The sequence below is a fragment of the Castor canadensis genome, chromosome 8 (assembly GCF_047511655.1).
Source record: "Castor canadensis chromosome 8, mCasCan1.hap1v2, whole genome shotgun sequence".
NCBI lineage: Eukaryota > Metazoa > Chordata > Mammalia > Rodentia > Castoridae > Castor > Castor canadensis.
Genome location: NC_133393.1, coordinates 22,768,412 through 22,786,784, shown reverse-complemented (window position 1 = coordinate 22,786,784; position 18,373 = coordinate 22,768,412). Strand labels below are relative to the sequence as shown.

Here is an 18,373-nt window from a genome sequence, read left to right as displayed (position 1 = left end):
GCCCTGTTCCCTCATTATTTGGATCCTAAAGGCTTTTAACCTGGAAGAGATAAACCTGGTTTACCATTTTAGAAGGCATGGTCCAAACATGAGCACTGATAGGAGCACAAGAAGGGGTCCTGCCAGGTGCTGAAGTCAGAATGTACAATTTTAAGTCTTAAGATATGTAAACACCACCATATTTCTAAGAAAAAGACAAAGCCTATAATTTTTTTTAATCTGTCAAAGGATCTAATTATTAATTTTAAAAAGTCTACTGGTGTCTATACCTATGGCTAGCCCTAACCATTGAATGGTCCTTTTTTTTTAGACCACCACCATAGTGGGGCAGTTAATTGATTGTTTGGAGGTAATATATACATTAGGGGCCAGCTGTACCAGGGGCAAGTGTACCAGGGACAGTACAATTAGAGGGTAAATATCAACAGAAATCAGTTCTATGCAGAAAGAAGACTCATGGTATCTCTAAGCAGAAGTTAAACACCATTACAAGGTAGAAAACAAGAGATAGTAAGGAACCCTATAAGTGTGAATTATTGAAAGGGCATACCTGGAGATAGGAGAAAGAGTCAAACTGCTTCTGCTTAAACAGAAGGCCCTGGCCAAAGGCATGAGTTTACCTGCAGCCAGAGCCTAGAAGGCATTAATACCAGAAGAGCACATGCATAAGAACCACCCATTTAAAAAAACTCTCTTGGCTTTGGTTACTTTTAGAGGTCTGGCATAATTGACTCCATCTACATCTGGAGGAAGTCACCTCATTTATGTAGTCCTTTAAATTGTAGTCCTCTTAAGCTGTTTCTCTGAACAGTTGCTTCTGAAGATTTTGCTGATTTGCCAATTTGGTTCCTCATCACCAGAAGTAGCTTTCTTCTTTTGTGTCTGGAGATCTAAGGCAGATGAGTGAGTATCCCATACCCCATGGAGAGCACTGCATTCCTACATCCTGAGAAGGAGTTACTAACCTGCATTCCTACATCCTGATAGGGAGTTGTAAATCTGCATTTCTGCATCCTAAAGAGGAGATACAGGGTCTGCTAGATCTGCCACAGGGCTGATGAGCAACATGCTCATCAAGATTGTTTCCCCTCCCACAATAAGGGGCAAACAGACCAGTTCATCTAGGAAAGCCTATGAATCCATGGGCAATGAAAAGAACCTACCTAACCCAGAGTTTAAAAGTCCATAAAAACCCCAGCCTTTACCTGAGCAGGGAGGTACCAGTTTCCGGGCTCCATTGCATGCTCTAGCTGTGGCCTTTCCATTCTCTCTAATAAATCCTACTTCATATACCAGAGTTTTGGTTCATCAGTCAGCTGTTTTATAAGCTGATTGGCCTGTAAAGCCAAGGACCCTCGACACCAGCCCACTTCACACCAGCACATAACATTTTGGTGATGCATGAAGGGACATTTCTTCTGGACCAAGGTCGGTATGACTTGAGTGCCAAACCACCAGGGGCATGCCTAAGGTGTGACTGTGAGTGGCCAGTACCCTGCTGGATGCTCCTTCTGGGGGAAACCCCCTGCTGAGGACTAAGCAAAAGCAAACTTCCTTGTGCTGCTCACCCTATCTCTCTCTGTGTTCCTGTCTTCCTGAGGGATTTCCTGTCATGGTATCAAACCAACAGCTCCTAACCAACTTTGGCCTCATGGCAATTCTGGCTCTGGAGGTGCTTTTGCTCCCTCTCTGTGGGCCAAGACCAAACCTGGGTTTTATTTGGGTATGCCTCATGCTACATTGGAAGAGACCTTACTGGGTGTGGCACCTGATGACTTTTTGTCTTTTCCCACTGCCTTCTCCTTCATCCCCATCTGCCTTACCCTCCTTGTGCTTACTGGGACCCTACCCTCCCATGGAAAACTCATACCATGGTAACTTATGACTTTCTTAAGTTACTTCCACACCTAGTTTTGTCATGCCCCTCAGTCCACGGCAACTTTAAATCAGCCGCTGGGCGCTGACGGAGGCAAGGCACCTTCAGAAAAACTGCAGCTGGGCCACACATGCCTAACTCTGCCCCCACAAGGAGAAGAGGAAAAACAAACAGACGCACTCAGGCACAGGGATGCCAGCCCCCGGGCACAGCGGTAATGCCTGCCAAAGCTAAGAGAATACATAAAAAGGGCCCAGCACGCACCGAAAGCCACCAGCCATATATGGTGGCAGCTGTGACCCACTGCCACCCCCCTAAAAGGGATGAGAAGAGAAATAAATGTGCACAGGCACGTGTACATGGGGAAGGGGCCACAGGCCACAGGATCAGGCCTGGACAGACAGGGCCGCTCATCCTGGGAGTGAGAGGGGTGGTGTTCCCAGCCTCACTTCACACCTCAGGCCTGATCAACTGAGCCCTTGCAGCCAATTCTTATCTCAAAGTTATGGTCCCCCCACAAAAAAAAAAAAACAGGCACTAATGTCACCTTCCAGGAACAGCAAAATGGGTATTAGTGTGGTCATCTAAAATTCTCATTTAAAATTTCCTATACTTTGGCCTCAGCATAAAAATTTTTCCCTCCAAATATTAGTACTAGTCATCCCTTGTGGTACTGTGATTGCCCTGGGACCCCTTTGAATACACTTCTTTAACCTTACAGGCATCCCTTTAAAGAAGCTACCTGCTTCTGGCAAAAAGGCAGGATCCTAGAGTTTTCCTCTCACTGCACTGGTCAGGTGGCTTAATTTGATGCAGTAACTTTCTCTGGTCCTGGTGATGGATGGTGAAGAAAGTCACAAGACAGGGACACCTGCTCTCATTAGGTCAATTCCCAATTGGGACTTCAACAAGAGGGGAACTGACCCAGTCGTTTGTTGTTGTTGTGGTTCATGTAGATGGGAACTGCCCCTTCCAGTCTTCTGGGCTCGGTACCCAAGTGATCTCCACTGGCCTATCTATTGAAACATTGGAAGGACCTTGAATCTCAAGAAAAAAAAAAACCTTCATCTTTCTTTGTACTGAGGCTTGACTTCAGTATCCCTTAGGTGACCAAAAGAAGTGACCTGTACAGGGTTCCTTAAATTACAATACCATACTCCAATTAGACCTTTTCTGTAAAAGGGGAAAAACGTGGACTAAGGTCCCCTATACACAGCTTTTATTTTATCTCAGAGACCACCCAAAATGGCTCAATAACTGCTATCTATATACTCAAACACTGGCCATTCTTTGTAAGCCACAGGATAAACATGGGGAAGGAAGACTAGAAAAGTCCCTTACCAGTGACAAGGCCCCTGTCCCTAATGCTCCACACTCTGCCCTACCCTCAAAGACACCCCAATATTCAGATCCTCCTGATGGATGCTTCCCCTTCAACAGGCAGTGGTAGGAAGATAGTGAGTCTATGCCCCCTTCCAGATATCAAATCTAAGGCAGAGTAAAAAAAATCTGGGTAGCTATACTGATGCCCCAGACCAATACATCCAAGCCTTTATCTCTGTGATCCAAAACTTTGAATTGGCATGGAAGGATATTATGCTTCTACTAGACCAGACTCTTTCCTCATTAGAAAAGCAATGGGTCCTGGCCCAGGCCACTCAGGTTGGGGATGATTTCCATCTACAATGCTCCAAAACCCATGGCACCTGAAAATGAGGGAATAAATGTGCAAATACCCACAGGGCACAGGCAGTCCCTTTGGCAGATCCACATTGGAATCAAAATGGTGAGGAGGATGAATAGCATCGATGCCACTTCATCCATCTTCTAGTGGAAGGGCTAAAAAGGGCCAAAGTCACCTAAACTATTCCCATGTGACTGTAGTACAGCAAGGTCCTGATGAAAAACCCCTTACCTTTCTACAGCATCTTAAGGACGCTATCAGAAAGCATACCATAGTGGATCCAGAGTCACAGGAGGGGGAGGTTCTCCTCAAAGATAAATTTCTAACTCAGTCAGTCCCAGATATCCATAGAAAACTCCAAAAGTCTGTGGCTGAAGAAAAAAATCATTGGACCAACTAATGCATCTTTCCATGTCTGTCTGCTATAACTGGGACATTTCTAAAAAGAAAGAAAAGGATAGAAGACACCATGACCTCATTGCAGCTCCCAGGGAGTGCCCCACCTGACTGGGCCTACATCCCAAGCTCACTACCATTGTGGACAGGAGGAGCACTCGTGCAGAGAATGCCCAAAAGGGGGAGAGCCCAAGAGACAGCCCTGGGCTCTCCCTCGCCAGGACCCTGCCCTCTCTGCAAAGGTAACCACTGGAAGTCAAAGTGCCCCTGTCTCCAGATGGAAGGCAGGGTGCCACCTCCTATGGACTGATAGTTCCTGAGGCCTCCTGTCCAGGATCCACTTCTTAGCATCAATGCTGAGGAGCCTCAGGTAACCATAATGGTAGAGAAGTGAAAGGTCATTTTCCTCCTAGACAGTGGAGCTCATTTCTCTGTCTTACCATTCTCTCCCGGTCCCTGGTCCAATAACAAGGTTGTCATCCAGAGCATTTCTGGACAGCCCTTAGAATGCTATTTTTCCTGGCCTCTGGTCTGCTCTTGGGAGATCTCCACTTCTGTCACTCTTTTCTCATAGTTCCTGAAACTCCAGTGCCCCTATTGGGATGAGATTTACTATCTCAACTAAAGGCTCAAACTCTACTCCTCCCAGTAGACTATCTCTGCTGCCCTCTTCTTCAGGAATAAGTAGATCCCACAGTGTGGACTGATGGAATGACTGTAGGGTGAGCCAGAACAGCACCCCCAATTCAAATAAAACTCAAAGATCCCTCACAGTTTCCACACCAAAATCAGTATCCCCTTAAGACTGAGGTACAAAGAGGCCTCTTACCTATCATAAATTCCTTTAAAAAAAGGGCTACTAATTAGTTGTTCTAGCCTCTATAATTCTCCTATTACTGGCAAGGGACCAAACAAATAGAGGTTGGTTCAAGACCTCCAGCTCATTAATGAAGCAGTCATTCCCTTCTACCCAATTGTTCCCAATCCGCATACTCTATTGGCTCAAATACCCAGAAAAGCCCAATATTACTCTGTATTAGATTTAAAGATCACTTTCTTTTGCATTCTTCTGCATCCTGACAGTTAACAACTAATTTGGACAATTTTGCCACAAAGGTTTAAAGACAGCCCTTATCTTTTTGGACAGGCCCTAACCAGAGACTTATTAGATTGACACTACCCAGAAGCCACCCTTCTTCAATATGTTGATTACTTTCTTCTGTATGGAGTCACAGAGCCCATTATCTGCAAGGCAACTGAGTCCCTTTAACCTTTCTGACCTCCCAGGGATACAAAGTCTCTAAGGAAAAGGTTCAATTATGCCTCCCTCAGGTCACCTACCTAAGTGTGGTTTTAAAGGGACAGACTGACTGCCTTAGTTATGAGCTATGTGACCCAATCCTCTCTTCCCCTCACCCTACCTCAGACCATAAAGCAGCTTAGAGCTTTCTTGGGAGTTACAGAATTTTGCAGAAGAATCTGGATCCCTAGATATGCAGCCCTTGCCAGACCCCTTTTTATGCTCCTACTAATATTCCTATTTGGGTCTTGCATAACAAATGCTCTCTCCAGATTCATATCTCAACAGATCCAATGGATCAAACTCCAGCTCTTAGTCAAGGAATACTCACCTCTGCCTATGCATGAGCCCTCCATCCTGTTCTATTGGGGGTCCCTGGAGACTACATGGGTCAACCACTGAGACAAGTACCACTTTTCATATCAACCTCCCCCCCCCGGTCACCCCATTGTCAGCACGAAGCAGCTAGATGAGTCATTGCCCCTCTCCCCAACAGCAATTGGGTACTTGTCTCAGAGTGGGGATTTGTTGGGTCTGGAAATCTAAGGCAGATGAGTGAGTATCCCATTCCCCATGGAGAGCACTGCATTCCTGCATCCTGAGAAGGAGTTATAAATCTACATTTCTGCATCCTAAAGAGTACATACAGGGTTTGACAGATCTGCCACAGGGCTGATGAGCAACATGCTCTCATGATTGCTACCTTGCTACCCCCCCTCTCCAGCAATAAGGGGCAAACAAACCAGTTCATCTAAGAAAGCCCATGAATCCATGGCCAATGAAAAGAATCCACCTAACCCAGAGTTTAAAAGTCTATAAAAACCCCAGCCTTTACCTGAGCAGAGAGTTACCTGTTTCTGGGCTCCACTGCATGCTCTAGCTGTAGTCTTTCCTTTCTCTCTAGGAAATCCATTTTTTATACCAGCTTTGGCTCATCAATCATCTGCCTTACAAGCCAGTTCTCTGACCTGTAAAGACAAGGACCCTTGTCCTGCAACAATTTGCATCAGCATGTAACACTTCCAGAAAGTCTGATTTGGTCCATTCTTGGAGGGGAAATAGCACATTAGTCAAATCTAAAGTCAGTGCTGTTGAGACCTTTCTAGCCAAATTAAGTAAAAAGATTTATAAAAAAATAACTCCTAGGCTAGACTTAATAAGTCTTATTTTGTCTATTTTACAGGGGATATGCTGGCATCTTAAGTGTTGTAAGATGTCAATAGACAACAGTTATAAAGTTTTACAAGGAAAGTACAAAATGACCCCAATACTTAAGAATATCTGACTTGGGCTTGTCTATAAATGTTTCAGAAGGATCAGAACCTCTTGGCCCCACCATTTCTTTCTTTCAACAAAGGTAAGATTTTGCTCCTTTCCTTCCCATGACATAGGGCCAAATGTGAGGCAGGAGAGATAGATGAGAAGACAAGGAAATTATACCATTTTAATAAATATTTAAAGGGCCAGACTCAGACATTGGAATTATGAAATAAAAACTGAAAAGTCACAGCAAGGAGCCCCTTCCCATCTCCTTTTACATGTTAATTTACATGAAAAGACAGACTTAAAGGTGCTACCAGCATCCAGCTTCCTCTTTGAGATGTTAACAAGTTTCAATGATTCTTGAATGGGTAGAATAACAGACTTGTCTGGCAAAGGGAAATGCTAAAATTCACCTATTGTCCCTGTGTTTTGGATAAGCCAAGATAACATCTCCATATTTTGCAGTAACAAACAGCACCCATCTTGGGTCCTTGGTTAGAGTTGCTAGACTTCGAATGATATGGATTCCCCCATCCCAGGAAAGTATAAAACCACAGTTACTGAACCACCATTTTGAGTCTGTTCTCATTTCCTGCATGGGGAACAGGAACTGTTCCCCTCTCTTGTCCACCACCACCTTGTCCATACTTCTTTATCCTATTATACTAAAATAAATCCTTTCTAAAACATCCACCTTGTAAGACTTCTTGTTGTGAGATACCTTGAAATGATTTTCATGTCTGTGGATCTCAAGAACCTGTGATTTTGTGTGGAAACTTAGAAGCCATGGGAGTCTCCTCATCAGTCCTCCAGTAACATATACACATATACACAGGGTAGGATATTTGTAAGCTTGCCATGGTGATCTTATGGTCCTTTCCATGTGCAAGGAGGTGGGTCTACCGGGAAATCTAGAAGACATTTATCTGCTCCTTACAGAAGCACACCATAAAAAAGAGTTTCTTTTCCTGCCTTTAGAAATTTATTAAGAGATTATGTAAACTGAAGTGGTAGCAGGTGTCCTTCGAGCCTCTCATAAACACCTACATGCTGTGAATGAGTAAAGGATTATATATGTTGTTCCAGGATCATTGGAGATGTCACTGGCCTGCTGAACCGAGCAGCCCTGGAGATGCAGCACCTTGAATCTGACTTCCATGGATGATAATGAGTTATACTGATGCAGGCTAGAAAATAGGGAAAGACTGGACTCTTAAACATATATGACTTAACATATTATATATCAGATTGGATTCTCTCTCTCTCTCTCTGAACCTCCCATTCAATTACAAGGACTCCTTTTCAATTGCAAATATGTTCAGAGTGATCCATCACCCTCGCCCAGAGACTGCCCAAATCCCTCCCCACCTACTCATTATTGCTGATCTGGAACTGCCCAGGTTTTTCCCCTCCCATAGGTTAGTATGGTTTTAAACACCTTGAAACAGACAGAACTCTCTCTCTCTTTGCTTATGGCTTATCCCTTCCACCTGGCCCACCTAGCTAGAGGAGGCCACCTTTTTTTTCTTGTGATGTGTTCCATTTACACTTAATAAACTCTATTACCTCCCTTACTATATCCACGTGTCTTGCTTGCTTGCTTCCATTCAGGAAACAAAGAACTTGGAAATCTTCTGATCAGAAACAATGCAAGAGAACAACAATAGAAAACTAAACTTAATTATACTAGGTTTCCTGCTATTCTCAGCAGAAACCATTCTTATTGCAATATTTGTGCCAGATTTATTAATACTCCTGTCATGAGCAGGTGACAGTGTAAAGTTAACCATCAGTCGGGCACTAAATAAATTAACTTAGGCAGGAACTAAGTTGCTCATACACACACTTTATTGCAGGGAGTTACAACCTGACAGCTGATAGAGCCTCAGCCTTCCCGAAACTGTGCTCACCTTGCGAGGTGATCTTAGTCTGCTGGCGGCTGCCTAGTTCTCAGTCTCGATACACCTCCAGGATGCCCAGGGATCCGACAGGCCATGCAGAGAGTCTGGGTCCACCTCATCCCAGTCTGCTCTTGACCGACGTGATGCGTGTTGTCGATCGGGAGAAAGTGGCGATGGTCTTGTGGTGAGTGGAGTTGTATCTGTAGAGTAGCAGTTTATCAGAGCCACCTTAGGGTTGCTTCATTTGCATATTAGCACCAGCTTAGGGTTGGCTGATTTGCATATCAGGCACCATATGGTATGTGTTTACATCATAGGGCTTTCAAGTGCACACAATATTATTTTCATGTAGGTTTTACAGTGTATTACATTTTTATATAATTTTCAATATGCTTAATACACATCAAACATAATACTCATAACAACTCCTTAATAATTTCATGCCACAGACCAAAATAAGACAATTCATTTCTTCATTTGAGGGAATAGGGCAGAGTAAATTTGCAACATTGGGATCAAGCAGAACGGACATCAATACTTGCTTATCAAATTCCAATAGGAAAATCTGCTTTGCAAGAATTATACATAAAATAACTTAAATATGCCTAATACAAATTGTGAATTTCCTTAAAATCGGAGCTATCTTGGACACTAGAGGAATTGCATTCAAATGATATTACTCCAATAAACAACTGATTAATTGCTTTTTGATTTGACTTAAATTTGAAATTGATTCTTCAGATGGATCACAAGAGCAGAACCTTCAACTTCTCAACTAATTCACTTTCCTTTCTCTGAAGCCCACACAACTTGCTCATAGTAGCATGTGAGGGAAATCTGTGGAGTTTAGATCCAGACACTAACTTGCAGTGATAGTTACACAATGTTTTAAAGAAGGGCCTAAAAAAGCTTTGATTTATTTTTTTACCTTGTTTCAATCATGTGCTTTTTCTTTGTTTAAATTGCAACAAATCTGTTCTGAGCTTTATAGGCACTGTGTTGGCATTTTTGAAGATTCCTAAAAATTATTTTAATTGACAAGTAAAAGTCATATATATATTAATTTAACCTATTTTGCATCATTTTAAATATGATGCAATCCCTCCTTTTTTATGTCTAGTTGTTTTTATGCCATTAATTGTATATTATTTTGATACTTTCATTATGGCAAGGATATTTACTATAATAAATATGTTATTCAAGGACTAGCAGGAAAGTATTGTTCTCTGCAGCAAAGAAAGCTGAAAGAAAACTAAATTAGCATGTAGTTTGTAGAGATAGGAAGAGGAAAAGAAAATATCCATTTTGTATAACTTCTCTTACCTGCAAGAGATTGTACCCCTCCAGCCACTGATTTGAAATGGGAGCAGGAGGGAGCCATGGTGCTAGAATAGAATGCTTGCATTTGGGTAAACTCTTCTCCTGCTTTGAATTTTTTGTTGTGGGTCATAATTTCCCAGTAAGGATATCAATGTGTTGATGACAGCTTTCAGTTTTGCTAACATCAAGAGTAGTGTCAGCACTTGTTGCTCAGAGAGCAGAGTGACTTGCTGGAGGGAGATGGTGCCATCTAGTGGGACTGGTGCTGTCTCATGGGCTACCTCTTGAGGGTCTCCTATTTTCAGTACTTTTCAAAGTCCATAGGAGGAAGAAAGTCAGTGCTACTGTAGAGTTTTTCCTAGTGTACAAGAGTGTCATGAGTAGCCACAGTCTGAATTTCCTGGTCATTGTCATTCTTCTGGGATATTGCTTTTGCTTTTTTACACTTAACAAATTAGATATATTCACAAAATTAGGGCTAAAATAAAATGGCCAAACCATCATGTTTTATTACTAGTATTTTCATGCTTGTTATTTATATTTAGGTTCTTAATGAACAGATTTTAAAAATTCACAGCATACTTATGTGTGGGACTTTCAGATGCATTATGTGGTTTTTGTTTAAAAGATTGATATTTTCTGTCATTTGTGTGTTAATGATAGCAGGAAGAACCATGATGTGCACTGAGAAGCCAGTTATTTAGCAGATTCTAGTCTAGTTGCCACTGTTTAGGAAGACCTGGGACCATCATCTTAGCAGTTTTGAGGTGATAAGGTTAAAATGAGTTGTGAACCTACTTCATTTGTTAGTGTCCAGATATTGGAGCTATCCTACTTTTTTTGGGTGGGAGGAGTACTGGCATTTGAAATCAGGGCCTACACCTTGAGCTACTCCAACAGCCCTTTATTTGTGATGGGTTTTTTCAAGATAGGGTCTCATGAACTGTTTTCCTGGGCTGGCTTCAAACCACAATCATCCTGATTTCAGCCTCATGAGTAGCTAGGATTATAGGCATGAGCCACTGGAACCCAGCCCTTTCTTTAAACAATGGATAATCCACTTTTGGTAATATGAAACAGCCTATCTTATATTCATGTAGTTTCCATCAGGGCCTATTACAGTTTATATTCCTTACTCTGCTCTCGTTTGTCAATAGAAGTATAGATACGCTCTTTTTTATCATTTTTTATTGTTGTACTGGGGGTACACTGTGGCATTGACAAAAGTTCTTACAATATATCATAGTTAAATTCATACCCTTCATCATTCTCCTTAGATAGCCTCTGACTATGGAGACTATAGAGTAGGTAGATTCCACCTACTCTAAACTTGTATGCACTGTTTCTTGTACCTAGTTGAATATTAAAGCTAATGTAGAAGCAAATTCTTACAGTACTAACATATGCCTGGTACTGTCTCAGGAGCAACAGAATTAATAAGAAGTGGATTTAGATAGTTATAAGAGGGAAATTGGTTAACAAACGTGAGTTTAACTAACCGGATGGGCAATCCTTCCTTTGTATTTTTTCTTTTCAATATCTTGTCCTTCAAACTGTGTGAAGCATAGAATGTTTTACCACATTTATATGACAAAAAATATAGCTAAGTATTATGGCACAAGGTGAGTTCAGATACACAGGAGGTAGTAATGGTTGAATTGCAAAAGGGACCAAGAGAGAAGGAAGAGGTGCTGCAGAATCTACTGGGGTTTTCAAAACTGGGAGAGCTGAGGAAAGCATCCCTGTGGACATATTCTCTAGAGTCATTGATCTAGGCAGGATCCAGGACTGAGAATGCACTCTCACTGTGGAAGTATGAAAGCCAAGCAGGAAGCATTTTCATGATATGGAAAGATAGGGACAGAGGTTCTTCCTCAGTGCCCTCACTTTCACTTCACCACAGGAGTCCTACAGAAGACAGGACAGTGGTGTTTTCAGAATGAACTCTGAATGTGGAATTTTTCTGCCCTTCAGGCCTCTCATGATAGCAGTAAAGTAAGAAGACAAAAAAAATCAAGTCTTCCTGAGCCAATGCTACTTCAGAGCATAGATTTTTATTAACTGCAGAGAAGGACTAGGAGATAGTGCAGTGGTACATCACTTGCCTTACATGGATGGGCCCTCAGTTTGATTGCCTGGACCACAAGAACACAAAACAAATGAAAGAAACAAATGAGTTTCAGAGACGAATGTTCTGACTTATCAGAAATTTGGATTCAAAGCCTTTCCCAGTATCTCTGCCTCATTTCATGTGTTGGAGGGAAAGCAATTCTACCTCTGAAAGAGGACTAGAGGACATTACCTGTTGGATGAAGTCCAGAGTGACCTGCAAAAGAGAAGAGAAGACAAATATATGAAGACAATATGTCCCAGAACGGAATGTCTCCAACCTCAGTTCTGCCACCTGAGATTTCTCTAACACCATAAACCACATGAGCCATGAAGAGAATAGAGAACAAACAGTGGGAGTGCTGATGCAGAAAGCTCCTGTCTCACAAAGCCAGTAATAATTGGCTCTTACTATCGCATGTTCTCAAACTAACATCTCTTTAATATTTCCTTACTTTATAAGCAACAAACCTTTAGACTTCAACATAATAACCATAGACAGTGGCTTTAATAATTTCTTTTAAATCTGAGGTTGCCTAAGGAAATGAAGTCTTCTCACATGGCCACTGATATCCTCAGAACTAACCTCAGCAAAGCCACATTTCTCCCCCTCCTCCCCCCGAAAAGTCTAAGCCACCAATAGCTTTCTTACCTTTTGCATTCCTGAAGTAGATGAGCAGCCCCAACCCAAGGAAGAGCAGACCCAGCACAAAGCCCCCAACTCTACTCAACATCTTGCCCTTTCCAGATCCAGACTGTGCCCCTGAAAATAGAAGGCAGGATTAGGAGTTTTTACCCCAAATCCAACTTTTCTTCATTTAGACACTGAGATTCAGAGTTTGACACAGAGGAGGAGGCCTGCATTAGAAGAATTAGGTTCAGTCATTCCTAGAAACAAAGATCAAAGTCTTGATCAGCCACAAGATTCACACAATGAGCTTATTTAAATGTTGTTGGCAATAATGGCGCCGATAGGTTTTGGTTCTTACTGCACCCTTAAGTTTCTGTTTCCCAAGGTCAAGGTCCTGCCTCACGTTTAGCTTAAATTTCCCTACTGCCCCTTCCTCCAATCAGCATGAATCATATGATCTTAACCAATCAGATTGTGCCAAGTCTCACCGAGGGGTATTTAAGCTCCTGCCCTTCTCTCTCTTGCTCTCACGGCTCCCTCTATCTCTCCCATGCCGCTCGCTCCTGCTGAGCAGGCAATAAAGAATCTCTTGGCCAGACCACTCCTCTCCATGTGGTCACTTTGGGGCCTACATTTGGTGCTGTGACTCGGATCGGGTTTCCCCACTAATCCCAGTGGGGAAATTGAGTCCAATTCCGACTCAACCCACAACCACCCTGAGGACACGACTGGCCAGGACTCATCCTCCTGATCGTCCTCACTAGCATCCAGCACTGTATATTCTTTGGTGAGTCCACCTACCCTTATTGGGCTCCCTTTGCAGTCTCTCTCTTCAGTGTCTCTGGGGTTTAAGCATTTCCCCCTTTTTTGGCTATCTTTGGGGCTCAGACAGTAGAGGGGTTCCCCTCCCTCTCATCCTAGGCTTGGGTCTATTTCTCGTGCTCTCTGTCTGCCAGAAAGCCTGGTGCTGGGTGACCCACAGCCCTTGGCCTTTTGGCCCTACAAGCCACTAGAACTCAATGACGGCTGATTCTCGTGCACCTTGTACTGTTCTCAGATATTTGAGCTATGTGGGGACACCCCGCGATTCATAATATCCTTCCATTATCACCCTCTGGGACCGGGTCCCACAATGGGGGCCTCCACATCCTCTTTGCTGTCTGACTCCCCACTGAGATGCCTCCTCAATAACTTGGACACCTTGGGTTTGACCCCAGATATAAAACCAAAAATTTGATCTGCTTTTGCACTCAGATCTGGCCCACTTATCCTTTAGACAACCAAAGTCACTGCCCCTTTTTGGGTCTTTAGATTCCAACCTTTTATGGGACATATAACTACTGTGAGCGATTGGGACGATGGGGAGAGATTCCACATGCCCAGGCTTTTCATACCTCCATCTAAATCCGGCCTTCTGCACCACCTGCAAGCCAAAACATGTGCTTCTTGCCCTCAAACCCTCCCTCTGTACTTTCTGTTCCCCTGTGTAGATTTTATTAGCCTGTAAACCAGTTTCTAAATCAGCCAATTCCTCTCCCAAACCTCCTCCTTCCCCATGTAAACAGATTTCTTGCACTGCTTACCATACCTATCTCCTCCTGTCTTCTTGAAAAACTTTCCCCATCATGGAGTTAAGCAAGCCACTCCTTGCCAATTCTGGCCTCAAGGCAGTTCCAGCTCTGGGAGAGCTCATGCTCCCTTCCTGTGGGCTGAGACCAAGCCCTGGATTTATTCAGGTATGCCTCATGCTACATTGGTGGAGTCCTATTTGATTATGGCATCTGACAACTGCTTCTCTTCCCCCTCCCATCTAATGTCCCTTTGTCCTGAGACAGCGATCGAAGAGTGGAGGTTTCATTTTGCTTAAAGTGTGCCAGTACCAGTCAATGGAGCAACCTAGAGACACAGGTGATGGCTAATCCCATAAGCGTGTGTCATGCCTCCAGGCTCTGCCTTCCCCTCCCTTACCTAAGATGTCAGCACACCTTTTCTGCCTCCTCCATGGTCTTACCATGTGTCTTTTGTCTCTGTCTGCCTTCCCCTCCTTGGGCTTACAGGGACCCTGCCTCCCATGAAAAACTTGTAGCATGGTACCTTATGACTTAAGTTATTCCAACTAGCTTGCCAGGCTTCTCAGTCTAAAGTAACTTTAAGTCAGATGCTTTACAAAAAGCGCTTACAAAAAACTGCAGCTGCCATGCTCATGCAGTAACTCCACCCCCACAAGGGGAGGAGGGAAAGCAAACAGGTGCAACTGTGCCCAGGATGCCAGCTCCTGGACACAGCAAAAATGCCTGCCATAGCTAAGAAAATCCATAGAGAGGACACAGTACATCCTGGGTCGCCAGCCACTTGTGGTGATGGCTGTGGCCCGCTGCCACTTCCCCTAGAATAAACGCACGCAGAGTACACAGGAAGGGGGTAAGGGAGACAGGCCACAGGATCAGGCCTAGGCAGTCAGGGTCATTTGTCCCAGGTGTGTGTGGAGGGAGTGGTGCCTTGCACAAGCCCTGCTCCTAGCCCCACATCACACCTCAGGACATCAGACCCAGCCCTTGTAAGCCAATTGTTAGCTCAAGGTTATAGTTCCAGAAGTAACAAAATAGACATTACTGTGGTCTCTAAACTTCTCATTTAGAATTTTCTATACCTTTGGCTTCAACATAAATTTTTCCCTCCAAATATTAACACTAGCTATCCCGTATGGTACTGTTATTGGCCTGAAATGCCCTCTGAATGCCCTTCTCTAACTTTACAAATGTTTTCTTTGTTTAAAAGGTAGCCTTTATTAAAGAGGCTGCCTGCTGTTAGCTAAAAGACAGGATCCTAATGTTTTGATCTTTCTAGATGGGACCTGCATCTTCCAGTCTTCTGGCTGGTAGATGTTGGAAGCTTTGTACTAAGGTCAGCCTCAGTATGCCTTGGGTGACCAAGAGAAGTGGCCTTCACAGGGTTCCTTAAATTACAATACCATACTCCAATTAGACCTTTTCTATAAAAGTAAAAAAAAGTAAACTGATGTCCCCTATACAAATTTCTACCTTCTAAGCCACCCCAATACTCAGAACCTCTTAACGAGTGCTTCCTTCTTCAACAGGCAATGGTAGGAAGAGGGCAAGTCATATATCCCCTTCCAGTTATCAGATCTAAGGGAAATTTAAAAACATCTAAACAGCTGTACTGATGCCCAGACAAATACATTCAAGCCTTTATCTCTGTGATCCAAACCTTTCAACTGACATGAAAGAATATTATGCTTCTACTAGACCAGACTCTTGTCTCATTAGAAAAGCAATGGGTTCTGGCCCAGGCCACTCAGGTTGGAAATGACTATATGGCTCAAGCAGTAGAGTGCCGCTTTACAAGCATAAAGTCCTGAGTTCAAACCCAGTACAGCCAAAGTAAAAAATAATAATAATAATATTTGGGGCTGAGGAATTAGCTCAATGGGAGAATGTCCACCCAGCATGTGCAAAGCCCTGGGTTCAATTCCCCAGTATTACTAAAAAAATTTAAAAATGGTAAAGAAGATAAGTGGCATTTATGTCACTTCAGCATCTCATAGTGGAAAAATGTAGTTTAACCTAGACCAGATCCCTCATTCTTCAAGTGAGGAAACTGAGGCCCAGAACAGTTCAGAGACTTGCTCTCCAGAGTGTCAGGTGTCAATGTAAAATAACAACTTTACAGCAACAACCTAAAAAAAAATCCTCTTACCTTTCTACAGCATATTAAGGACACTATCAGAAAGCATACCATGGTGGACTCAGAGTTACAGGTGAGAGAGGTTCTCCTCAAAGATAAATTTCTAACAGTCAGCCCCAAATATTCATAAAAAACTCAGACTGTGGCTGAAGGGAAAAGTCACTGAACCAAGTAATACAGCTAGACATGTCTGTATTTATAGCTATGTCTGTATGTCCGGGAACTTATTAACAGGAGAGAAAAAGATAAGAGACACCATGGCCTCATTGCTGCTCTCAGAGAGGGCCCCACCCAACTGGGGCATGTATCCTGAACTTGCTACCATGGTGGACAGGAGGGGCACTTCTGCAGAGAATGCTTAAGGGGGGACAGCCTGGGAGACAGCCCTGCCCCCAACCGGGACCCTGCCCTCTGCAAGGGTAACCACTGGAGGTCTAAGTGCCCCTGTCACCAGATGGAAGGCAAGGTGCCACCTCCTATGGATTGATGGGTCCCAGCCTCCTGTCCACACTCCACTTCTTGGCATCAATGTTGAGGAACCATAATGGCAGAAAAACAAAAGGTAATTTTCCTCCTAGACAGTGGAGCCCATTTCTCTGTTTTACCTTTTTCTCCTGGGTCCCCAATCCAATGACAAAGGTTGTCATTCGGGGCAAATCTGGCTAGCCCCCAGAGCACTAGTTTACTTGGCCTCTGGATTGCTCTTGGAGAGACCTCCTCTTCTGTCACTCTTTCCTCACAGTACCTGAAACTCCAGTGTCCCTGCTGGGACAGGATTTACTATCTCAATTAAAAGCTCAAATTCTCCTCCCCCCCAGGCAGCTATCTCTGCTGCCCCCTCCTTCAGGAACAAATAGATTCCATAGTGTGGACTGATGAAATGAGTGTAGGGTGAGCCAGGACTGCCCTCTCTATTCAAATAAAACTCAAAAATCCCTCACAGTTTCCACACCCAAAACAATATCCCCTCAAGCCTGAGGGATGATGAGTCCTTATGCCTATTCCTTAAAACAATAAGGGCTACTAATTAGTTGCTCCAGCACCTATAATAAATTTAAAATTCTTATAAAAGTTAATTTTAAAATACAAGTTACAAAGTAAACAACTGGAAAGGATATAGATAGGTAATAAATGTATTTTTTGAGAAGTTAAAGGAAAAAGGATGGTTTTTTGGATGAAAAGGGATTTTGTAAAGAAGGGTTTGTCCTAAAGATTGTTTCAAATAGGAAGGATAAGGACAAACCATCAAAGGGTTTAGTATGTTGTATGAAGGTCTGAGTAAGTTTGAAAAATGTATAATAAAAGCTTCGGTGTATGATAAAGTTAAAGTTGAATATAATCTAAGAGTTGCCTAAAAGATTTTTAGGGTCATGTCAAACTAAAATCATATCCTCTATGTCTATGAAATAACAAGGTTATCTTAATATTGTTCTGCTCTGAGTAACATCTACAAAAAACCATTACAAAGAAAGATTTTATCAAAGAAATTATTTGTGTTTTCTGCTGATCTTATCAAGCTTTAAGTACTATTAAGTCAGAGTTCATTTACATATTTGCTTATGTGTCTTAAATGACCACCTTGTAACAGTGTTATGCTATACTTTATCTAAATATGGTACAAATATTTAAAAAGTTAAAAGTGTCAATTTATATAAAATAATGAGCTAAAGTTCTCTTTTATCCAAGAGTGTTACATTTAAATCCTGACAGCCCCTGCCTCCCACAGGTCACCTACCTAGGTGTGGCCTTAAAGGGACAGACTCACTCCCTGAGTCATAAATGCATCAACCCAATCTTCTGTTTCCCAACCCCCTTACCATAAGACAGCTTACAGCTTTCCTGGCAGTTATAGGATTTTGCAGAATTTAGATCCCTAGGTATGCAGTCCCTGAGCAGACACCTTTTTATGCTCCTCCTAATATTCCTATTTGGGTCTTAGATAATTTACGGCCACCCTTTTCTCTTAGAAAACTTGCCTCCAACAGACTCTGCTCCTCTGGCTGACTACCTGCCTTCTCAGGGAACTTCTCAGAGAGCATGCAAACCAGATCCTGCCCCACCCTATAACAATTTCTGTTAAACCAGGGCATCTTGTTCTCCAAAAAGGATCTTCTACCCGCTCCATTGGGACTTCGATGGACCAGCCCTCATCTGGTCATTCTCATGACACCCACTGCTGTCAAGCTCA

The 18,373-nt window shown here is 43.0% G+C and overlaps 1 pseudogene; it reads right to left on the bottom strand.

The window, feature by feature from the left end:
- The window catches only part of LOC109674661 (H-2 class II histocompatibility antigen, E-S beta chain-like), a 37,182-nt pseudogene that overhangs the window by 6,626 nt on the left and 12,183 nt on the right, over positions 1-18,373 (bottom strand).